Genomic DNA, 22,181 nt, shown 5'->3' with positions numbered 1-22,181 from the left:
GAAAACAGAGGCAGATTGCGCATGGCAGTGCACTTCCGAGCAGGACCGAGCACGCGCGCATCGAATCCTCTTCCCGAGGCCCCTGTTATTGCTTTTCTTATGCTTAGTTAATTTGTTAATTAATTAGGTGATTTGTAATAATTAATTAGCTTGTAGGTTAATTATCTGTAATATTTATTTGGTCCCTCTGAGCGAGGGCAAATCTGTAATAAGTGTGGGTGCGTGTGTGTGCATGTCTTCCAATCTCCACTTCTTTCTTCCTTTTTACTTACCTGCTTTGATAGTTAGTAATAGGACATGTTTATTTTAGCATACTTTATGCTATGCATGCGTGCATCCATACATTTGTCTTACATGCATCGGGCTCGGCACATCATGCTAACTGCACTTGTATTTCAAATCCAAGTTGAGTACTTGTTAGTTGCAGCATTTCACATGCCATTCTTTAGGATAGCTGAGCCTATTATAGTTGCATTTTGCATGTGCTGCATTAGCCATCTTAACATGAACTAGGATCATGCATATGATTACTAACTAGTTTCTGTTTTGGCTTGGAGTACTCTGTAATTTCTTTTGCTTTAGCATCCTTGCATGCATGTGAGTGTTGCCATGACAGCATGATTACCATGAGGCTAGCTGCTTATGTGATATAACTGCTTGAATGCCTGTGGATGGAGGTTGAATTACCTAAATTGGAATAATGCATTAAAACTGTGAGTTTTAAGCCCACTAGATAGTGGCAAAACCATCCTTTCTAAAGCCCACTTGAGGGTGGCAAAAACCTGCATTTTAAGCCTACTTACGAGTAGCAAACCATTTTCAAAACGAACATGCAATGTTTTGTTCCAATTTAGGCGATTTGGTCTATACTTGTTTGTCGTGCGCATAACATAGTAATTCTAGGCTAATAATTGGTTTAAGAACACATAACATTTTCAAAAACGGATATCATGGTTAGTAGAGGCCGATCTTCGGATTGGGCGAGAGGGGGTGCTCATAGCTGACCTTCCCCAATCATACCCTAGCTCCCGAGCCGAGACAACTCCGGTGATGACGGACAGGTGGCCTTCGGCACCGAGTCAGGGTTTCCTAAATTCCCCCATAAAAAATATTTAGGTGGCGACTCTGTATCTGGCAAAGCAGTCCATGTTTGGCACTTCTTTTCAAAAATCTGTTTCCCAAAACGATTTGCCGGATTTGGACTCTTTGGTTCAGATTAAGAACCGTGACACAAATCGAGTCCGAACTGTAGTGAGGCCCACGCGGGCGCGTCTACAGGGCCATGATGCACGATCTGCAATGGATACATATATGTGTGTGTGTGTGTGTGTGTGTGTGTATTTCTTGACATACACAAGCACAAATAAATCAGTGAGTATATGTAAGTTGTAACCTCGATTTTTTGGAAGCATTCAATTTGTGTTATATATGTGAATATGTAGATATATGCATGCATTCCTCTATCAAATACAAAAATATTTAGAAAACAAATGGTATATTTAGAAGAGGAAGAGAGATGGATGGGTAAGATTATCAATTCAATTTATAAATTTGCATGCGACTTGCATATGTTCAATTTTGCGGTAGACTATCAAAGGGGCACAGGATCTGAGTTTAAGGGGTGTACCCATCAGGTAATATAATTTGTGTGAGTAGGGTTGCCTATATAAATATTCAAAGAAAAGAAATAAAAAGGAAAGAAAGTAAGAAAAGAGGTGAAAACTAAAAGAAAAAACTCGACTTAGCTAGAAGGAATGTAAGTGTACCTCCATGAATGTGTGTATGTAAAATTGTGTTATAACTCTTTCATAACCTTTTCGTTAGATTTGCTTTTCTCAAAAATTGACTGTTGGATTTTATACTCTTTTCATAGCCATAATATATATCATATTTTAAATTTCCAGCCCGTCAAAGATTAAGAATTTAAGAGCTATCTTATAGCCATGTCCGCATTTCTTCACGTAATACAACTCTGATAGGAGGGCTTTGTACATGAGAGCTCTATCTATTTTTGTTCAACTTGAAATTTTCATGTGCAATTTGTATGGAAGAAATACTTGAATCGTAGTTTGCAGAGTTTAGATCTAATAAGAAGTTATGAATGGATGTAAGACTAAAAACTCTATATCAAGTATAGTTGATTATGTACCATATATTATGTTTATACATGATATGTATGTAAGCTTATATATTTAATAATATATAGATGGTATATTTATATATGTGAAATAAATGTGTATTTGTTTAAATTTACATGATATAAAATAAACTCATATGCAAGGAAAAAAAGCACTCAAATGCAAACCCACTAACCTGAAGGAGGAGAAATATCATGTATGTTTAGATTAACATCATGTGCTAATTGGTCAAGTGGTTTTAAGTATCTTTTTTGATGTGTAATTTATTTAGACTCAAAGTTGAGTGTTTTATTGGGGAAATGTGGCCTAAGCTGTTGGGGTGCCCCCTTAGGAGAATCAAGTGGTAAAGTATCATCTTAATTTGCCCAAGTGTTAATTAATTTATTTATTTATTTCTTTTTAATCTATTTGTTGCCCCATGCTGCTAGGACTGCATACAGACCTCCTTTTAAGCATCAAGTTTCCCAAATACGACTTGTATGTAAAACTAAGTAAACCTAAACCACTAACTGGTAGCAGATTTGGCTGGGTCCCTGTGTCTGAATTGGCATTGCATTTGCCAGCTCTTTACCATACCTACTACCTTGTTTGCCCTTTTCTTTGTGTGTATATTGGGTGCCACCCCTGTGAATTCAATTGTATTGCACTTAACCCTTTATTTTGTATTCTAATGCTCATTTCATTATCTTGTGATGGTTTGTAGGGTGCTGGCAGCTAATTCTTACGATGATTTCCATAAATTTTTTTGGGTTTTCATTACCTTGTTGGGTAGCCTCCTCCAAACAACGTATAAACCATTTGAAACACAATATCCGAAGGCGGTAGCATTCGTAGAAACTATTGCGATCTATTTATATCATTGGTGATTGAATTAGTACTCCGAACCAACGGCATAGATCATATTATAGTGAACAAATTAAGCTTGTTCTCGGGCTCACTTGCTGTTATTTTGCCCATATTGATCATTGTCCCAGCCATTGGGTGGTTGGCTTTGGGCATATGGGTCTGTGTTTTTGGCATTGTTGTATATCATTTCTATGATAAGATCAGAGATGATTTTGTCAAAATTGTTGCAGAATTTAGAAGCATAATGAATCAATTGAGAAATGGCAATGCCAATGGAAGTCAGGGTGAGCCGAATGCCAGTGCAAATGAAAGTATGGGCAGTTCTGCAGTCACAATGCCTGTGAATGTGGTTTGAAAGCGGGTTGTCCACACCCGCAAGAACTTACCCCCAAAGACTTTCTTTCTTTTTTTTTTAATAAAAACCTCGACCGTTGTTTTTTGATTATTGCATTTTGGATGAATGTAAATATTAATAAAGAATTACTTTTAGGTAAGTTTAAGATCTTGAATTATTTTACTTTAATTGTATTGTTGAATGAGATTGATGATCTAGTTTTGGATTTTGAAACATGTGCTTGTGTTAGTTTATAATTTGATTTAAAAGTTTAGGATTTTGAATGATTTGTTTGTGTTAGGAATTGATTTTGTTGTATTTTTAATTTTATAAGTTTTAATTAATTAATTATTAATGTTGGAGTATTTTAGAAAACAGGGGAAAAAGGGTCCAAAATAAATATTTACAAAATGGGGGGAAAAAAAGGTTTCAAAATAAATTTTTAAAGAAAAAAGTTCAATTCACAAACCGTCTGCACATTTACGAACCCTATCTGGATAAACCGCAATCTGTACTACAAGCAGTTGTGAGTTGAATTTTGTCCAAACTGTGTACATGCGGGCTGGTTCAAATCGATTTGCAAACCGTCTAAAATCGAATCATGGCTGCCCATCAATATTTTTGCGAAATTTAGAAGCGTAATGGATAAATTGAGAAATGGCAATGTCAGATGAAGGTCATCATGAGCATCACTGATCGCGTGTGTAATTTTTGTTCATGCTGAACTGAGGTTGGGTGTTTGCTGGACCAAGGTTGGGGTTCAACGTTATTAAGTTCCACTGTGTTTGTAAAAAATAGCTCCCTGGGGTACTTTGTCATGCATGTCGTACTTTTTTAGAGATAATGTTATTAAGTTCCACTGTGTTTGTAAGAAATAGCTCCCTGGGGTAGTTTTTTATATATGTTGTACTGTACTTGTTTTTCTGCTAAACCAAGGTTGGGTGTTTGGGGTTCAATTTCTTAGAGATACTGTTATTAAGTTCCACTATGTTTATAAGAAATAGCTCCCTGGGGTACTTTGTTATGTATGTTGTACTCGTTTTGTTATGTATGTTGTACTCGTTCTTCTGCTGAACCAAGGTTGGGTGTTTGAGGTTCAATTTGATACAGATACTCTTCCACTGTGTTAGTACGAAATAGTGAATCCCATCCCATACCTGGGTTAGTTTGTTATATATGTTGTACTCCACTTGTTTTTCTGGTATTTAAAGAGGTCCCAAGATTCTGCTAGAGGTGGAAGGATGCCACCGGAATTAAAATGTGGATATAATTCGGAGTATGTATCTCTTTGCTTACCTATTTGAAATCTTATTCTAAAACGGAAGAGAACAAGAAAACCAAAACCAAAACCAAAATAGTTTGTGATACATGAGAGGATTTGAATCCCCAATACCCAACAACCTTTGGTTCATTTTAAGAGGAATTCTATCAATTGCGCAAATGAACATTGGTTAAGGGTAGTATTTGTATAAAGTCTATTGAAATTTAATATGTGAAATTGAATTGTATGATAATATTGTTAGGATCAAACACACCCAGAGAATTATCTCACACACACAGAGAACACAATATTTACGTGGTTCGGCCCAATGCCTACATCCACGGACAGAAATGAGAATTATCACTAAAATGGAGCAAAAATACAAATACAGAGGAGGAGATAAAACTCACTCAACTCACAGCTCTCACACTCAATTTCTGATCTCTCTTGGTTCTGCCTATCTTTCAACTCTCCCCTCAACCTCTATTTATACACCAATGAGGGAGAGCCTCATTGGTCACCACCTACCCTCTTCCACTCTCTAGTGGGGTTGGTAGAGTGGGAGAGCCACTTCCATTGGGTGGAGAAAGTGGGTTCTCCAATGGGAGCTCACATGGGATGATCCAACAAATCACCCCCTCAACTCATGTGAGGTGATCCAGTCCACACACTGCTGCTAATCTTGTCACGCCCAAAAGACCAACAGAATCTTCATCTCCTTACTGAGACATTGCATCCCCTGAAAGCTAGAGATAATACACCAGAGATACAAGAGGAGGAGGGAATCCTACATCCTCAACTCAACTCACACCACTCTCTGATTTGGAGAGAGCCTCTGCTCCTATCTCCCACAAATCTCTTCCACGCTTCCTATCTCGGATATCTTCACTTGCTATGCTTGAACTTGCGCAACCAAGATATCTTGACACCCCCTGATTGGATGTCCTGCACCCCCTGCTCGGGATACCCTTGCATTACCGTGCAACTCCTTGCATGATGAACACGGGAGCAACTAGAAAACTTCAGAGTTTGACACATCAACATCCTCAATTTTCCTTGCTCGGAGCTTATTTCTGAACAACCAGCCTTTGTTTTCTGCACTTCAGAACAACTTCCCAGCGATCTCATACGCCCGTTGTCTGTGCTGCAATCCCTGATGTTCGGTTCTGTCTCACTTGTACGTCCGTACTGATGTTTGACAGTTAGCCCTTCTGCCAAGACAACTTCCACCGGTCTGTACAAGTTACCACTATGCAACTCCGTGCATAGTGCTTGCACCCCCTTATTGGAGTGCATTGCAAAGCTCACTTTGCGACTTGAGATTGCATCCCTCCCTTCCATGCATCTTTTGAGAGGTTGCAAAATGTCTCTAACACGGAAGCAAAAGAAACTCTCTTCTTCACTGGCATAGTCTCTACAGACTTGGTTTCTTTGCTCTGAACTTTCTTCAAGATTGGCTTCACTGGCTCAGATCTGTGCACCTTTGAACTGCCTCTTTGCGTTCCCGTGCACCGTTTTCGCCATTCCTGATGAAAGCCTTGCTCAATCATACGCTTTGGTTGCGTATGTTCTCTCTTTGTACCCTTCGACTGGCATTTGACAACACTCATCTTTGTCAAAACTTCTCCTTCCAGTCTGTACAGTTTGTTGCACAATTTGCCTTGCAACATTTCTCTATCACCTCTGCGTACATGAAGAACCCCGCCACTAGATGAGAAACAATTTCCTTTTAGATCTAGCATACTCAGGGAGATTAGATTCCTCCGTACTCCTGGCACATGTCGGACCTCAGATAAAATTACTTTTCTTCCATCCTTAGTAAGGAATCGCACTGTCCCTATGCCGACAACTCTGTTCACTGTGTTGTTGGCCATCCGGATAATGCTACCGCTGACTCTTCGGTAAGTGGAGAAAAGCTTCCTATCCGCACATATGTGGAACGTACACCCTGAATCCAAAATCCAGCCGGGTGTTTTCAACTCTGACGAGACTGTAAGCATCACCTCTTCATCGTCAGAGGAATGCACTGCAACTGCTGTAGTTGAGGGACCTCCGTGTCCCTTAGCCTTCTCTTTGGCTTGTCTGTCCGCCTTCTTCTCCGGGCAATCTCTTATTACGTGATCCTCTTGATCACAGTAAAAACACCTCCTCGTGTTGTCCTGTCTGGACTGTGAACGCCCTCTGCTTTTACTTCTTCCTCTACCTCTGCCCCTTTCTCTATCTCTGCCTCTACTTTCTGTGACAAGGGCATGAGACTGCTCTCCGTCCATCTCTTTCTTCCTTGCCTCCTCGTTGAATAAGGCGTCTGTGACCATCCCCATGGTCAGCTTCCCTTCGGGTGCAGAATTACTGAGAGAAACCACCAACGTCTCCCAGCTGTCTGGTAAGGAACTGAGTAATAATAATGCTTGCATCTCATCCTCCAACTCCATTTTGATAGATGCAAGCTGGTTCACAAGGCTGTGGAATTCACTGGTGTGTTCAGCAACAGACACACCATTCTTCAGCTTCAGGTTTATAAGCCTTCTCATTATCAAGGCTTTGTTCCGTGCGGTCTTGGACTGGTACATGCCCTCCAATTTCATCCATAGGGCATAGGCGTCTGTCTCTTGGGCAACATGGTGGAACACACTGTGGTCAATCCACTGTCTGATTTGACCGACAGTCTTCCGGTTATTTTTTATCCAGTCCACATCCTTGTCTCCATCTGGTTTGACCCCCTTTAGCGCTATAGGATCAAACAAATCTCTACAATAAAGGATGTCCTCCATCCGCGGCTTCCATATCGCATAATTAGAAGCGTTCAACCGAATCATCGGCCCTGAAACTGATGTGGATTCCCCCATCATCCAGAAATTAATCTCTGTTTGAAAAAACAGGCTTTGCTGTGAAGTCCGGACTGCTCAAATTAGCCGGAAAATCACTTCGGATTGCCAAAATAAAAACTGCAAATTTTTGAAAACCTTCTTTGCAAAATCTGACCGTACGGATGTGTCCGAAATATTCCAAATAGTTTGAAAACACTATTGGCTCACCCAAATCGGACCTCAAATGGCCTAGATCAAGCCAAAACAATTTTAACGGTTCAGATCGGCAGAATCTGGTGCGCCTGAGAAGCACCAGATTTTTTCTCTGTTCGGCTGGCGTCTGGCTGACGTCAGCGGCTCAGTCAGCGGCTCGGTCAGCGGCTCGGGCTCGGTCAACGCGGCTCCGGCTCGAGCGGCTTGGTGCGCGCGCGTGCGGCGCGTGTCGCGCGTGAGCTCAGGCGTCGTCTACCTCTGAAAGCGCGTGAGGCGCGTGCATGTGCGTGAACTCACGCGTCTTCTACCTCTGAAGGCGCGTGTGGCGCGTGACGCGACTGGAATTCACGCGCCAACTTCTAGGGGCGCGTGAGAGCGCGTCTGGCCTCTGTTGGGTGTCTGTTTTATGTTTCTGGACTCCTCTCGTCGAGCCCTTACTCCTGGTATGCTCAAAATGTGATTTCGAGCAATACGATTTCTGGGCAGTTTCGAAACAACGCTCTGTTTTTCCGAAAAACGTACAACTTGGCTCTGATACCACTTTGTTAGGATCAAACACACCCAGAGAATTATCTCACACACACAGAGAACACAATATTTACGTGGTTCGGCCCAATGCCTACATCCACGGACAGAAATGAGAATTATCACTAAAATGGAGCAAAAATACAAATACAGAGGAGGAGATAAAACTCACTCAACTCACAGCTCTCACACTCAATTTCTGATCTCTCTTGGTTCTGCCTATCTTTCAACTCTCCCCTCAACCTCTATTTATACACCAATGAGGGAGAGCCTCATTGGTCACCACCTACCCTCTTCCACTCTCTAGTGGGGTTGGTAGAGTGGGAGAGCCACTTCCATTGGGTGGAGAAAGTGGGTTCTCCAATGGGAGCTCACATGGGATGATCCAACAAATATTAGCAGTTGAGTTGGCTTCGTTTGGGAAGCCTTGGTTGTGGTTTTTTTGGCTATTTTAGTCACAAAAAACAAAATAGGTTTTTTAGTCCAATAAGACAAAACATCACATCTAATCCATAATCGTTACATTATTTCTCTCACAAAAAAGTCAAAAAGCTAACCCACTTCCCAAACGAAGGCTTTGTGTAATGTATGAAATAAATGTAAATTATTTTTAACTTTTAAGCTTTGTAATATATATTTTACAAGAAAAATATTTTTTTTGTAAAATAATTCATTGACCTTAATTTTTAATACTTGTCAAAAAATCCTTACAAAAATTCCAGCAAAGGTGAAAGCAAAAAAAGTAAATCATTGCAAGGCCGTCTTTAAATGATGGTGAATTGGTCTCATTGCAATTTGCAAGTCCAATAAGGCAGTTTGAAACAAAATTAATAGTTTTTAATGTGTTTAAGTTTAATTTACTTATATAATCATTTGAATTTGAACAAATTATTTTTTTTAACACAATTTTGGGAGGAAAATGGAGTATAGAAAGCTCTGAATTATGCAATGATAATACTTGAATATGGACATTACATTTAATAGTGGGATACTTGGTGCTCTGGGATGTAGGTTAAAAATTATTTTTTTTTTTTTTGTTGACTTTTTTTGAAAAAAAAATATAAAAAAAGTAGAGAAATGATGTGATTTAAAAAAGCCAAAAAATCAAAAAGCTGACTTTTAACTAGCTTGTCAAAATAAGCCAAAGTTAATCTTTTATCTCAACCTTATCAATCATGTTGGATTAATTATTAAAAACAAATAAAAAAAATTCTTGGTACTCATTAATTTAATAAAAAATATAACTAACACTCTTTTTTCTTTTTTTTTTCAAATTTTATACATTATCTTTTGGGCGAATTACACTAACAGTCTCTATAGTTTGGGGTTCGTGCACTTTAAAACTTTTCAATTGTGACACATTTAATCATGAATTTGGAATCTTGTTCCAAATAAGGACAATTGAAGATATCATTGCTTAATTTCAAGGGTCAAATGGTCAATTTGATAAAAATATAAACTAATTTGACAAATATAAATGTCAAAAAAATATTTTTGAATTTTTAAAATTATTTTTACCCATCAAAGATAAAATTATGTAAAATTGATAAATCTTTTAGGCATTTATTTTTTTTTTGTACCAAATTAATTTTTATTATATGTTTGGATGATGATTATGTAATGGTTGGTTGTTAGAACTTTAATATGTAATCGATATATTTAATATATGAAATGCTTTTAGTTTTGAATTTTTTGATTTAATGGATTGGTTTAATCATGATATCAAAGTTGTCGCCGCCATATTTGACTTTGAAAAAATAGAAACTAATTTAATGAAAATAAAAACAATCGCCCATTACATAATCATCATCCAAACACATAATAAAAATTAATTTGGTAAAAGAAATAAATAAATAAATGTCTAAAAGATTTATCAGTTTTACATAATTTTATTTTTAGTGGGTGGAAATAATTTTTTAAAATTCAAAAATATTTTTTTGACATTTATTTTTGTCAAATTAGTTTATATTTTATCAAATTGACGATTGTGCCTTTGAAATTAAGCAATGGTATCTTCGATTGTCCTTATTTGGAACAAGATTCAAAATTCATAGTCAAATGTGTCACAATTGCAAAGTCAGAGACTAAAGTGACACAAGTTCCAAACTATAGGGACCATTAGTGTTATTCGCCCTTCTCTTTTCCTTCTAAATTTTATACATTACAACACAGACTTCAAATTCGATCAGAAAGAGCAAACATAAAAGTAAAATTTTAATCTTATAATCATCGGCATTTTAGGATTTGTAATGGAAGAAGAAGAGAAATTACCTATTACTCTGATACATATTTTCAAGACACACAATAAGTAAATGGTTAACGTTTTTCTAATGGTTCTGTTCTAATGTTCCTCAACCTCATGCAGTTTCTTTGTTTCTCTTCATCACAGCGGATGGTAGGAAGCATCCATTGCCCAATCACAAAATCAACCGCCTCCGATCCCTCATAAGTGGATCATCCGGGTTTTCATCTAGTTCATGTGAGTGTCGATTGCAAATATCGATTTAGATCAGACTGGTGGAAAATGGACCAGCTATAATTGGACGAGACCAATATAAACATCATTTGTATTGTGTGCCTCTCTTCATATAAGAGAATTAACGATGACAGTGACAGAATATCATTTTCCTTGAAGAAAAATTGAATCATGGATTGTGGAGAAAGGAGGGAAAAAGAAATCATAGAAAAACTAAGAAGAAAATGAGGGAAAAGTGTGAAATTATTTTGTAAATTTCACTTCATTTTGTTTGCCTTGATACAGTGTTCTGAGCATTGGTATCTTTCGGGAAAAACATATCCATATTATTTAGTTGTGTCACACCCCAAATCCGGGCATGACCGGCCGTGGCCCACAGGGACTTAGCCCAAGGCACACGTAAGCCTAAATACGAATCCAATCACATTGAACAACTGAACAATAGTCCAATAATAAATAACCAAAACTCAATCCAGACATGTCACAATTATAAACGGCAAAATCAATTGTAATAAAAAACCATCCAAACTTATGGGATATAAACAACACACATATCAAAAATAATCCTAAATGAACTTCGATAAGAATAAATATAAATATGCACAAACTTGACATAACACTCTAAACTAAAGGAATGCCCTAGAGGTCCATGTAATTGAGTCCCCGCTACGCCATGAGTCCACTCTAAGTCCTTCTAACACCTGGAAATGGTAAACAACTAAGTTAGCTGATAGCTCAGTGAGTAACAACATGGATAGTAAATACAGTTTTGAAAACAGGGTTCAATTCCAAAATAAGATATATATCACAGAAACTAGATTGGCATACAGTTTGGTAAATACAATCTGTTTCAAAAAGAAGGCTCCACAATTCAACACTTAAAATACTCATGTCTCGCAAGAACATGATAAACGACATTTTCCACTTAAAACAGATTATAACATGAACACCAAAATTTTCTGGGTACCAATGAAAACAAATAATCTGCCACACATTTCTCAGGCTATAAGCCCCGTTGGATCCAATACCGAACTAAGAGTCATCCTCAGGGTGGCACCTAGGCCTTTTCTCAAAAACGATCCGATTGAAGGTCACCTAGTTATTTTTAAAAGTCTTTTCCTTACAATCGTTGAGCACTAGAGTCATCACGGCCCAACCCGGATCTGTTCCCTAGTGGCCAGAGTCACCACACACAGTGGAATAATTTTCCTGGACTAAATACACACATGGTCCCAATAATCAATACACATCAGTTTTGCAAAACATGGTAGTTCATCATTATAAACATGAGACCAAAACAAATAGTTTACAGTATGCCAAGTTCACACATGTTTTAGAAATAATTTGATTCAATTGATAACATAATAATTTATCAAAACAGTTTAATCATGAAACAACAATTTAATTTTCCAACAGTTCAGGTAGGGGAACATTTATAAAAATATGTAGCATGAAACTACTCACCTGAAACCGAAATAATATAATCCTCGAATAGAGTGTAAAAGTCCAACTAATGCCCTGAACCAAGTATAAAAACTACACGTCACTACTAATTTAAAAATACTAAAGAATACGAACTAAGTAACCCCAAACTAAAGCACACTAACACGGCTCAACCCAACTCACTGTTACTCTTAAATATTATCTAAGTTCATGTTCTTCAAGGTCTAAAATCACCCAAGACATAGGTTCCGATCGAAACTTAACTAAAAATAACTTTAAGATAAAACAGTGTTTTAAACAAGTTTTCCCAATCTATTCGCTAACTTTGAAAATTACAAAACCCACTCCACGCTATTCGAAAAAATCTAAAACCCTCCAGATATGATCTAATATATCCTAAGTTTCAAACCCAATTGGTTTCACTTGATTTGCTTATCAAAATAATTATCTACAATTTATTATATCCAAACAGGTTGTTTTCTGCAGCACTTTAAAGAAATTGACGGTTCTCTTAATATACACGAGCAATCAATGCAAGGCCAAAAACGTACGAAACTAGACTCATAACCGGTTCTAATGACACTAATTTGATAATTTTTGGATTTGTACCCAAAGAGAACAACACTCCCGAATTTACTGTTTCGGACTGGTTTCCTGGACAGATTTGAATACCTCAATTTATATGGATTTTGACTCCCAAAAATTATGAAAAAATTCAGATATGCAATTCAATATGTAATTGATCTACTGTAAAAATTTCAGATTAAAATTCATCCGTTTGATATGGTTTCTTGATTTTTAAAGTTTGTGATTGTGTGCAGAATTTTTGAACTAAGAATTACACCCATTCTTTACACATAAATTTAGCTCCTCAGATATCTTAACAGTGTATACATATATATACAAAATACATAAACCTACAACCTCTCCATGAATGAATAAAATAATTATAGAATAAGGATAAAGAACAAAGAAAGAAGAGAAGAAAACCTAGGAGGCCACACAGCACAACACACCCAAAGCTCTCCTTCTTGGCTACAACAATAATCTTGATGATTGAAAAACCCCTCTCTTTCCTTCATAAACCCACGGCTGCTAGGGCTGCTAGTGTTGTGGAAAACAATTATAACAAGAGTTAGGGTTTGTGTTTATTTTATTTTATACTAGTGGTGGGCACACTTAGGTCAAATAGATAGATAAATATACAAAATACATATATAAGTTACATGCAACTCAAATGGTAAGAGCCTAGCTTATTAATTTTATGGTCTAGAGTTCAAGTCACACCCTCTTCTCTAATTTTTTTTTTAATAATAAATCTTGCTTCTAAATCAATGACTTTCACCATAAATTTATTTTAGGTTTAAAAATTAATTAAAGGATCCTCCAATAATATTTAATTTGTACCTTAGAATTCACCACCAAAATATTTGAGATTGTAATATTATTATTTAATTATTTACTTAATTTTTATATTCGGGTTCTCACAAGTTGCACCACCCTTTCTAGTTGCGAACAGAAGAACAATAGGTGTAGTTAATTAACATTTTCCTCCTAAATCAATTCCTCATGAGAGTGTAAGAATGATTTAATACTGAAATCAAGAAGCCAATTAGTGTGAGACTTTTATTTATTTATTTTTGGCTAAGTGGGAAAAATTTTAAAAATCAAAAAACCAAAAACAAACCAAGTCTCAAGTCTCATCAAATGGGGTCGGTTCCATGAATATATGATACTTCCCAAGGCTCAACACGGCTACAAAAAACACACATTTACAAAAGCGAAAAAGAAAATCTCTTACAAGTGGAGGGACTAGGCACTAAGAAAATACAAAACGCATATCCTCGCGTCTTTCCCAGTCAAAAAAGGTTTCATTCAAGTGTCGTGTATTGAAATCCCCTCTTTCAAATAAGTTCATCACATACTTGGCCTGTGCTCTGTCACAATTCTACTTCAGATTATACTCTTTTGGGAGTTTGTCTCCATTAATTGGCTGCAAAGGCCAAACATTTAGATTGTTGTGACTTGATGCCAATGCTAGAGTGTGATAAAAAAAAAATTGACATGTAACATCTATCTAGTAAAACTAGTTGTCAAATGAGATGCAATTCGGGTACTTATGGGGAAGCCGTCTGATAAGGTAGAGATCAAAGATTAACTTAAGCCTTGTTTGTTAATACATTAAAATAGTCAAAAAGCTAGAAAGACATTATAAGTTGACGCATCACCCTCTTTAGCATATCTTTTATAAAAAGCCAAAAAGCTAATTAAAATAATCAATGGAGACTTACGTGTAGGTCCTAATAAGTGGACTTATTGTCCAATAAGTCCTATGATAATTAATAACATTTTTCATCAAACACTATTAAAAACCGTCACTAATTGTTAATTTTCAGCGATAGTTTGAAAATTGTCACCAAAAAATGTCACTAATTATAAGTTTTAACAACAGTTCAAAAAAATCGTCACGAAAAAAGTCACTAATTTTCAACTTTCAGCTACAATTTAAAAAATTCGTCACAGAAAAACGTCACTAATTGTAAGTTTTAGCAACAATTTATAAAAACCGTGACAAAAAAAGTTACTAATTGTCAATAGGACTCGGTGGGAATTAAATTCAACTATTAAGACTTATTAATAATTTACTGAATAAGGAATTCTCAAACGAGTAGTATCCCGTTATTAAATGTAATGTCCATATTCAAGTATTATCGTTGCATAATTCAGTGTTCCGTAGCAATGATTATGGGAGAAGCTAATTGATAAATGGTGCCATTTGCCAAATAATATGATCAATAAACTCAACTCAAGAGCCTTAATCTCAAAGAAAACATGACAATTGTTCAAATTGTTTTCCATCAATCTACGTATGGGTTTCTAAAGAAAATAAAAATATCATGAGAAAATTGTAATTCAGTACAAACAATTCAAAATAATCGTATTTTTATAGAAATGTAAATGGATCCGTGCCACATGAATCATAACTATCACTTGCATCCATTTGCTCGCAATTATTTTGATTTGTTTTCACCTTTTTGCAATTCCCCCAAATATCATATAAATGGGAAATGACTAACAAGTTGTAAATCAGAAAAAACTTTGCAATCAATTAGACCATCTCTAATTCAGATTCAAATTTTTTTTATCAAATTCAAATTTGATAAAAATTTAGTAAAAATGGTGTTCCAACCGGTTGACCAAATTGGTATCAAATAAAATGAGCCCTACTTTTTTCAACAAATTAAGGAAGTGTTTAACCTTTCATCAAATCTCGCAGGCGATCGGAAGACCACATTGGGTAAAATTTGAAGAAAATTTACGTTTGGCCGAACAACCACTCAGACATCCTCCCGGTCAACCGGTTGTTTGATGAAAATTGAAAATTTAGCATTGGAACGCTTGGTATCAAATAAAACTTTTAACCCAAATATTTACTAAATTCGATGGGGAAAAAAAAAGAGAGTAAGCATTGGAGATACTCTTACACAAGACACAATTCTCATTTTCACATCTGATTTGTTATTAAAATTTTCATTTCCATTTATGCAATACTAGCATATGAACCCGTGCAATGCACGGGTTAAATAAATAATTAAAAATAATTTTAAAATTAAATAATAACATGAAATTTATTTAAAAAGTATAGAAAAACAATTTAGAATGAATTAAATTTTAACTATTTTATTAGAATATATATATATATATTTTTTTTGTAGTTGTTATGTCATTAATTATATATTTGAAGTTTACAATAAGATATAGATGTCATAAAATAAAAATGATCAGTAAAGATGAAAAAAATAGAATAAATTACAAAATATATATATGTATATTATGATAAAATAAAAATAAATTTCATTTTATAAATTTTTTAGTTTTAGTTTATTATGTACTAAAGTTTGTCATAAAACTTAAACATACATTTTAGAAATAAAACAATATATATATATATATATATGTGTGTGTGTGTGTATGAATATTGATAAAATTGTTAAAATCGGTCAAAAGACCAACTAACTTATACAAAAATAATTAATTAAAACTTTGAAATTTTATTTTATTTTAAAATTTAAATTATTTTCAACTGAAACTTGCACAACACTACTATATTAAATGGGAGCATATGTTTACTTTATATAACTGAAACAACTCACTTTTTCCTTCTTTTCCCAATGTGAGATTGTGTAAAATAAAATTTAACAATTGTTCGGGAGGAAGTTTATTTCGAATCAAACAATATCAGTCATTTAATATTTAATTAGGTCAAGCTTTAGTTTATTTCAAATCAAAAGAATCTAAGCAATATATTTTGATAAAACCACCAAGATCGCGGTTAAACCAGCGAATCAGTCAAACCAAAAACGGTTTAGCCTAATCAGCTAGGACAAAAGACCAACCAGCTTATGCAAAAATTAATTAATTAAAACTTTTAAATGTTATTTTAATTTAAAATTTTAAACTGTCTTGAACTGAAGTATGCATAGTACTACAATATTAAATATGAGCATAAGATTCATTTTATATAAGTGAAATAACTCACTTTTTCTTTCTTTTCTCGACGTGTGATTGTAAAATAAAAGTTAACAATTGTTTGAATAGAAAGATTATTTTCTAATCAAGCAATCAGTCTTTTAATCTTTAATCATGTCAATCTTTAGCTTATTTCGAATCAAACAAATTTAACCAATATATTTTGATAAAACCTCTAAAATTGCAATTAAACTAGAGAATCAGTCAAACCTTAAATGATTCAGCCTAATCGGCTAAGTCAAAAGACTAACCAACTAGGTCAAAAGACCAACCAACTTACACGAAAATTAATTAATTAAAACTTTAAAATTTTATTTTCAAATTTAACCTACCTTGAATTGAAACATGCACAAGAGTATACCTTCCTTGGATCTTGCAAATTCCATTCCGAGGAAATACTTGAGGGATCCCAGATCCTTAATGTGAAATTCTTTCGCGAGTTTCTCTTTGAGGGTTGCTAACTCTGCTTCATCATTACCTGTTAAAATGATGTCATCAACATAAACAATCAAAATTGCAATTTTACTGTTTTTTGAATGTTTATAAAATATTGTGTGATCTGCTTGACTCTGCGAGAAGCCACAACTGATAACTGCCTTCCCAAAGCGTTCAAACCACGCTCTTGGTGATTGTTTGAGTCCGTATAATGACTTGTTCAATCTGCATACTCTGCCGCTTCCAAGTCTCTGCTCAAATCCCGACGGTAGGCTCATGAACACCTCATCTTCAAGATCACCATTGAGAAATGCATTTTTAATGTCAAGTTGATGTAGAGGCCAATCTGAATTTACTGCAAGAGATAACAGTACTCTGATGGAATTTATTTTAGCAACAGGAGCAAACGTCTCCTGATAGTCGAGCCCATAAGTTTGAGTGAAGCCTTTAGCCACCAGTCTCGCCTTGTATCTCTCAACGCTTCCATCTGCGTTACATTTTATCGTAAACACCCATTTACACCCAACTATTTTCTTGTCTTTGGGTAGATCAACTATCTCCCAAGTACCACTTCTCCTTAAAGCATTCATCTCCTCCATGACTGCTAATTTCCAATTCGGATCATCCAATGCTTCCTGTATATTCCTTGGAACAAACAAGTGTGAAATCCTAGATGTGAAAGCTCTATGGTTTTTAGACAGTCTTTGATAGGAGAGGTAATTTGCAATAGGATGTTTAATGCAATTTTGGACACCTTTCCTAATTGCTATAGGAACATCAAGGTTGGAAATAGAAGGAATAGGATTACCTAAAATTTCGATGCCAGAACTCGGGTGGACATTCGGGTCATTAGGATGGACATTCGGGTCATTATTCCTCAGATGAAATCGCTTCCTAGTATAAACCTGAAGCTCAGGACTTAGATCATTTTGTAGTACTTCTCCCCCTAAACAAGAATCTTCTTGACTAGGCACCATAGAACTTGGTTCTCCTAAGTGATCATTATCAGACAGATGTGGTTTTTGTGTAGGATAAATGACATTGGGGAGCGGGATAGAAATATCCCAAAAACGGTCTTCTACTCCACTTGTCTCCCCCTGAAGAGAAGTGTTGGGGAAATAGGATTTTGTTTCCACAAATGACACATCCATACTCACATGAAATTTCTTGGTTTGAGGATCGAAACACTTATACCCCTTTTTGTTTGAGGAATAACCCAAAAAAACACATTTTATAGCACGGGGGTCAAGTTTTGAACGAAATTGACTGGGAATATGAACATAGGCAGTACATCCAAAAACTTTGGCGGGTAAATCAGAAAACAACCTCGTGTCAGGAAAAAAAGTTTTGAGACAATCGAAAGGTGTTTTGTATGTTAACACCTTTGTAGGCATCCTGTTTATCAAATAAGAGGCTGTTAAAATTGCTTCACCCCATAAATATTTAGGAACATGCATGTAAAACATTATAGCACGTGCTACTTCAAGTAGATGTTTATTTTTTCGTTCTGCAATGCCATTTTGTTGAGGGGTATCCCGACATGTAGATTGATGAAAAATCCCTTTTTTTTTCCAAAAACTCACCCAACTGCTCATTGAAATATTCTGTTCCATTATCAGAATGTAAAATACCAATTTTTGTTTGAAATTGGTTTTCAATCATATTGTAAAAATTTGTGAATAAATTTTTCACGTCAGATTTTTTATTCATCAAATAAATCCAACATAAGCGGGTATGGTCATCAATAAATGTAACAAACCATCTTTTACCAGAAAGAGTAGTGATTTTAGAAGGGCCCCAAACATCACTATGAATCAAATAAAAAGGTTTGGAATCCTGGTAAGGTTTTGGCAAATAAGTAGAGCGACGAAATTTTGCAAAAATGCAACTTTCACAATGAAAAGAAGAACAATCAATCCCTTTAAATAATTCTGGAAATAAATGTTTCAGATAAAGAAAACTAGGATGTCCTAGCCTATAGTGCCATAGCATTATTCTTTCTCGAATAGAGATTGAACTAGTACTATTAAAGCTCTGAGCTTTTTTATTACTAACAGGTACTTCATCAAAGTAGTAAAGACCTTCAAGCATCCTAGCACGCCCAATCATCATCCCCGAGTTCTGGTCCTGAAATTCACAATGGGATTCAAAAAATGTAACACGACAATTAGAATCCTTAGATAGTTTACTGACAGACAAAAGGTTACAGGCTAAGTTGGGGACGTGAAGAACAGCATTGAGATTAATTTTCTCAGTTAGTTTAATAAATCCTTTTCCTGCAATAGGTGAAAAACTACCATCGGCTATTCTGATTTTGTCATGACCAGAACAAGGGAAATAGGTACTAAATAAATGGGAAAAACTAGTCATGTGATCGGAAGCACCGGAATCTATGATCCACGGAGAGAAGTTTAGGCAAGAGAAGGCTTTAGGATTTCTACCTATTTGTGCCAACAAAACACTAGGAGTACCGGATGAGGAGTTGGATTTTATCAGCTTTAAGAGTTGATCAATCTGCTCTTTGTTGAAGGGACCTGAATCGGCTTCATTAGCGGTAGGAAAGCCACGATTCTTCTCTCCTTGTTTGCTACTTTTCCAGTTGACAGGTTTGCCATGGATCTTCCAACACGTTTCGCGTGTATGGCGAGGCTTGTTGCAAAAATCACACCAGACCTGTGGCTTATCATCAAACCTGCGCTGGTAATTTGCAGCCTTGTTGGCCGTAGCATCGCTAATTAAAGCAGAAATTTCAATTGATTCACCAGTACCTTTTTTCTTAAGCATGACGCTCCTTCGGCGCTCTTCCCTTCTGACTTCGGCAAATACTTCGCCAATGGATGGGAGAGGAGGTCTGCCAATAATTCTTCCTCGCACTTCATCGAACTCAATGTTGAGGCCGGCAAGAAACTTGTAAATACGGCTGTCTTCCACAGTTTTCTTGTGATGGTTGCAGTCGTCAACCGATTTCCATTTGTATGTGTTGAAGATGTCAAGATCCTGCCACAACCTTTTCAACGAATTGAAATATTTGGTGACGGAATCATCTCCTTGACGAATCTCTCCCAACTTCAAAGTTAATTCGAAAACTTGAGATTGATTTCCTAGGTCAGAATACATCTGACTAACATTATCCCACAATTCTTGTGCAGTAAGATAGCACATGTAATTAGAGCTTATATCCTCCTCCATGGAATTGACCAACCATGTCATAACCATGGAGTTTTCAGCGTCCCAACTGTCGAACAGCGGATCATTAACAGCAGGAGCCTTCTTGTCACCAGTGATGTAACCGATCTTTCCTTACCCACGGATATACATCCGGACAAATTGTGACCAGCGGAGAAAATTATCACCATTTAGGCGGATGGTGGTGATTTGGACAGAGTGAGAGTTGGATGTTTTCACCGGAATGGCAGCGGCAGGGGTTGAAGTGGTTTCGGACGTGACTTCCGACATGGCCATGACGGTTTTAGGACTGCTGTGTTTTTTGTTGCTCTGATACCAACTTAGAAAATATGAGGAAGAAGAACTCCAAAAAATATGAGGAAGAATGAATATATTTCTGTTATATTCAAAACTTCTTATTTTACAAGACCAAATGACACTCCTTATATAGGAGATATTACAAACATCATTATAACCCATTATATGCCACTTACATATTATATATTACCACTATCTACCACTATCATATTATATACATGCCACTATCTACCACCAACACCACTATCATATTCTATACATGCCACTATCTACCACCAACACCACTATCATATTATATACATGCCACTATCTTATTATATGCATTAACACAAATTTCCAACAAATACATACGCAATCATATAATTTGTAATGGCATATAATTGTGTACCATGTAATAGCAAGCATTTTTTTTAAAAAGAGGGAAAGATAATTAAGTAACATTCAAAAGTAGAACGAAATGTTAGTAAAAAATATATATATATAATTTCTTTCTATAAAGGTTGGTAGAGGAATATGTATGAGATTGTAAGTAATAGTAACGAGAACTTAATTTCGCAATATAAATTAACGGTATTACATAAATGTATTAGGAGATAGAATATAAATTAAAAATAGAAGGGGAACTAGGTATGGAGCTTGAAAAATGAAAATTTAGTACGCTTTGAAAATAGGACGATCAAGGAAAGACAATGGATTTCAAATGAGGAAACTAACATTATGTGGTGTGAGATGTCTAGTTGAGTTAAAAAAGTAGCAAAATGAGTTTTTGGAGAATTGAAGGGAGTAGGCTTTCATCTAGAGACGCTTGGTGGTGCAAAAAAGAGTTCAAAGGGCAATAAAAAAGAAAATACATGAGAAGGGAAAAGTTATAAACATTAAATTATGTCTATATATATTTCTTTACTTGCTTAATGTCCATGAGTGTGTTGGTACATAGATCCACACTACATAATAGGTTACTTGCTTGTTTGTTTGTTTATGTGTGTGACAGCTGAAGATTGGATGTTCAGGTTATCCTATTATATCTATTTGCAGCAAGGAGAAATTCACTAACAAAATTTGAATGTCAAAGCCTAGGTCAGTTTATAATAATTGGTTTAACATACGTTTGAATTTATTGTTATTTAAGTGGACTAAAATTTAAGGAAAAAAGTGCTTGGTTTATTGGCTGAATTGCATTGAAGAAATCTCTAATTGACTTGAGGGTTAGGAGCATCTTGAAGGAATTAAGCAATGAAGTTTAGTATTCTCCTTTATAGTCTGTCTTGACAGTGATTTTCTGCTGTGAGCTGCCTGTTTCACCAATATTTAGGTCAATAATGCTTAATTAGAAGATCAAGAAGGCGCAGCAGTATTGTGCATTGTAGCAGTGTCTGGGGTGTTTTTGATGTCTGGGTTAGAAGGAGCAGCAGCAGCACCTCTTTATTTTTTCTTTTTTCTTATTTTCTCTCCTTGGCTTGTGTTGGTTCCTCTCCAACCTTTGTAGTTGTGCTAGCTCATGATTGAGCTTCATGCACTTACCTCCTTTATTGATGTAATCTCATATGAAATGCATGTTGTCGTTATCAATAAAGTTTCCTTTTTGCTGATAAAAAAAAAAAAAAAAAATCAAGAAGGCTTTTTTTTCCCCTAATGTAGGCTTGAGCTTGACTCTTTGTTCTTTTTCTTTTTCTTCATGAAATATCATTAT

General features: G+C 35.7%; 1 long non-coding RNA gene across 9 annotated transcripts in view; it reads left to right on the top strand.

Moving 5' to 3' along the window:
• Positions 1 to 3,551, top strand: part of LOC145789094 (uncharacterized) — an 84,765-nt gene extending 81,214 nt beyond the window's left edge. For 5 of the 9 annotated variants that reach the window (XR_014347291.1, XR_014347288.1, XR_014347289.1 and 2 more), the window contains one exon: positions 3,215 to 3,551. This is a non-coding gene — a long non-coding RNA (uncharacterized LOC145789094). Of the gene's footprint in view, positions 1 to 2,841 lie in introns of all 9 variants that reach the window. The other 4 variants (XR_014347295.1, XR_014347294.1, XR_014347292.1 and 1 more) reach the window with 1 other exon arrangement.
• The last annotated feature ends 18,630 nt before the right edge of the window (positions 3,552 to 22,181 follow it).

This window comes from Camellia sinensis, chromosome 12 (genome assembly GCF_055761805.1).
Source record: "Camellia sinensis isolate YWXY chromosome 12, ASM5576180v1, whole genome shotgun sequence".
Classification (NCBI taxonomy): Eukaryota; Viridiplantae; Streptophyta; class Magnoliopsida; order Ericales; family Theaceae; genus Camellia; species Camellia sinensis.
The sequence above is the reverse complement of the archived record's forward strand: the minus strand, read 5'-3'. Positions and strand labels throughout refer to the sequence as shown.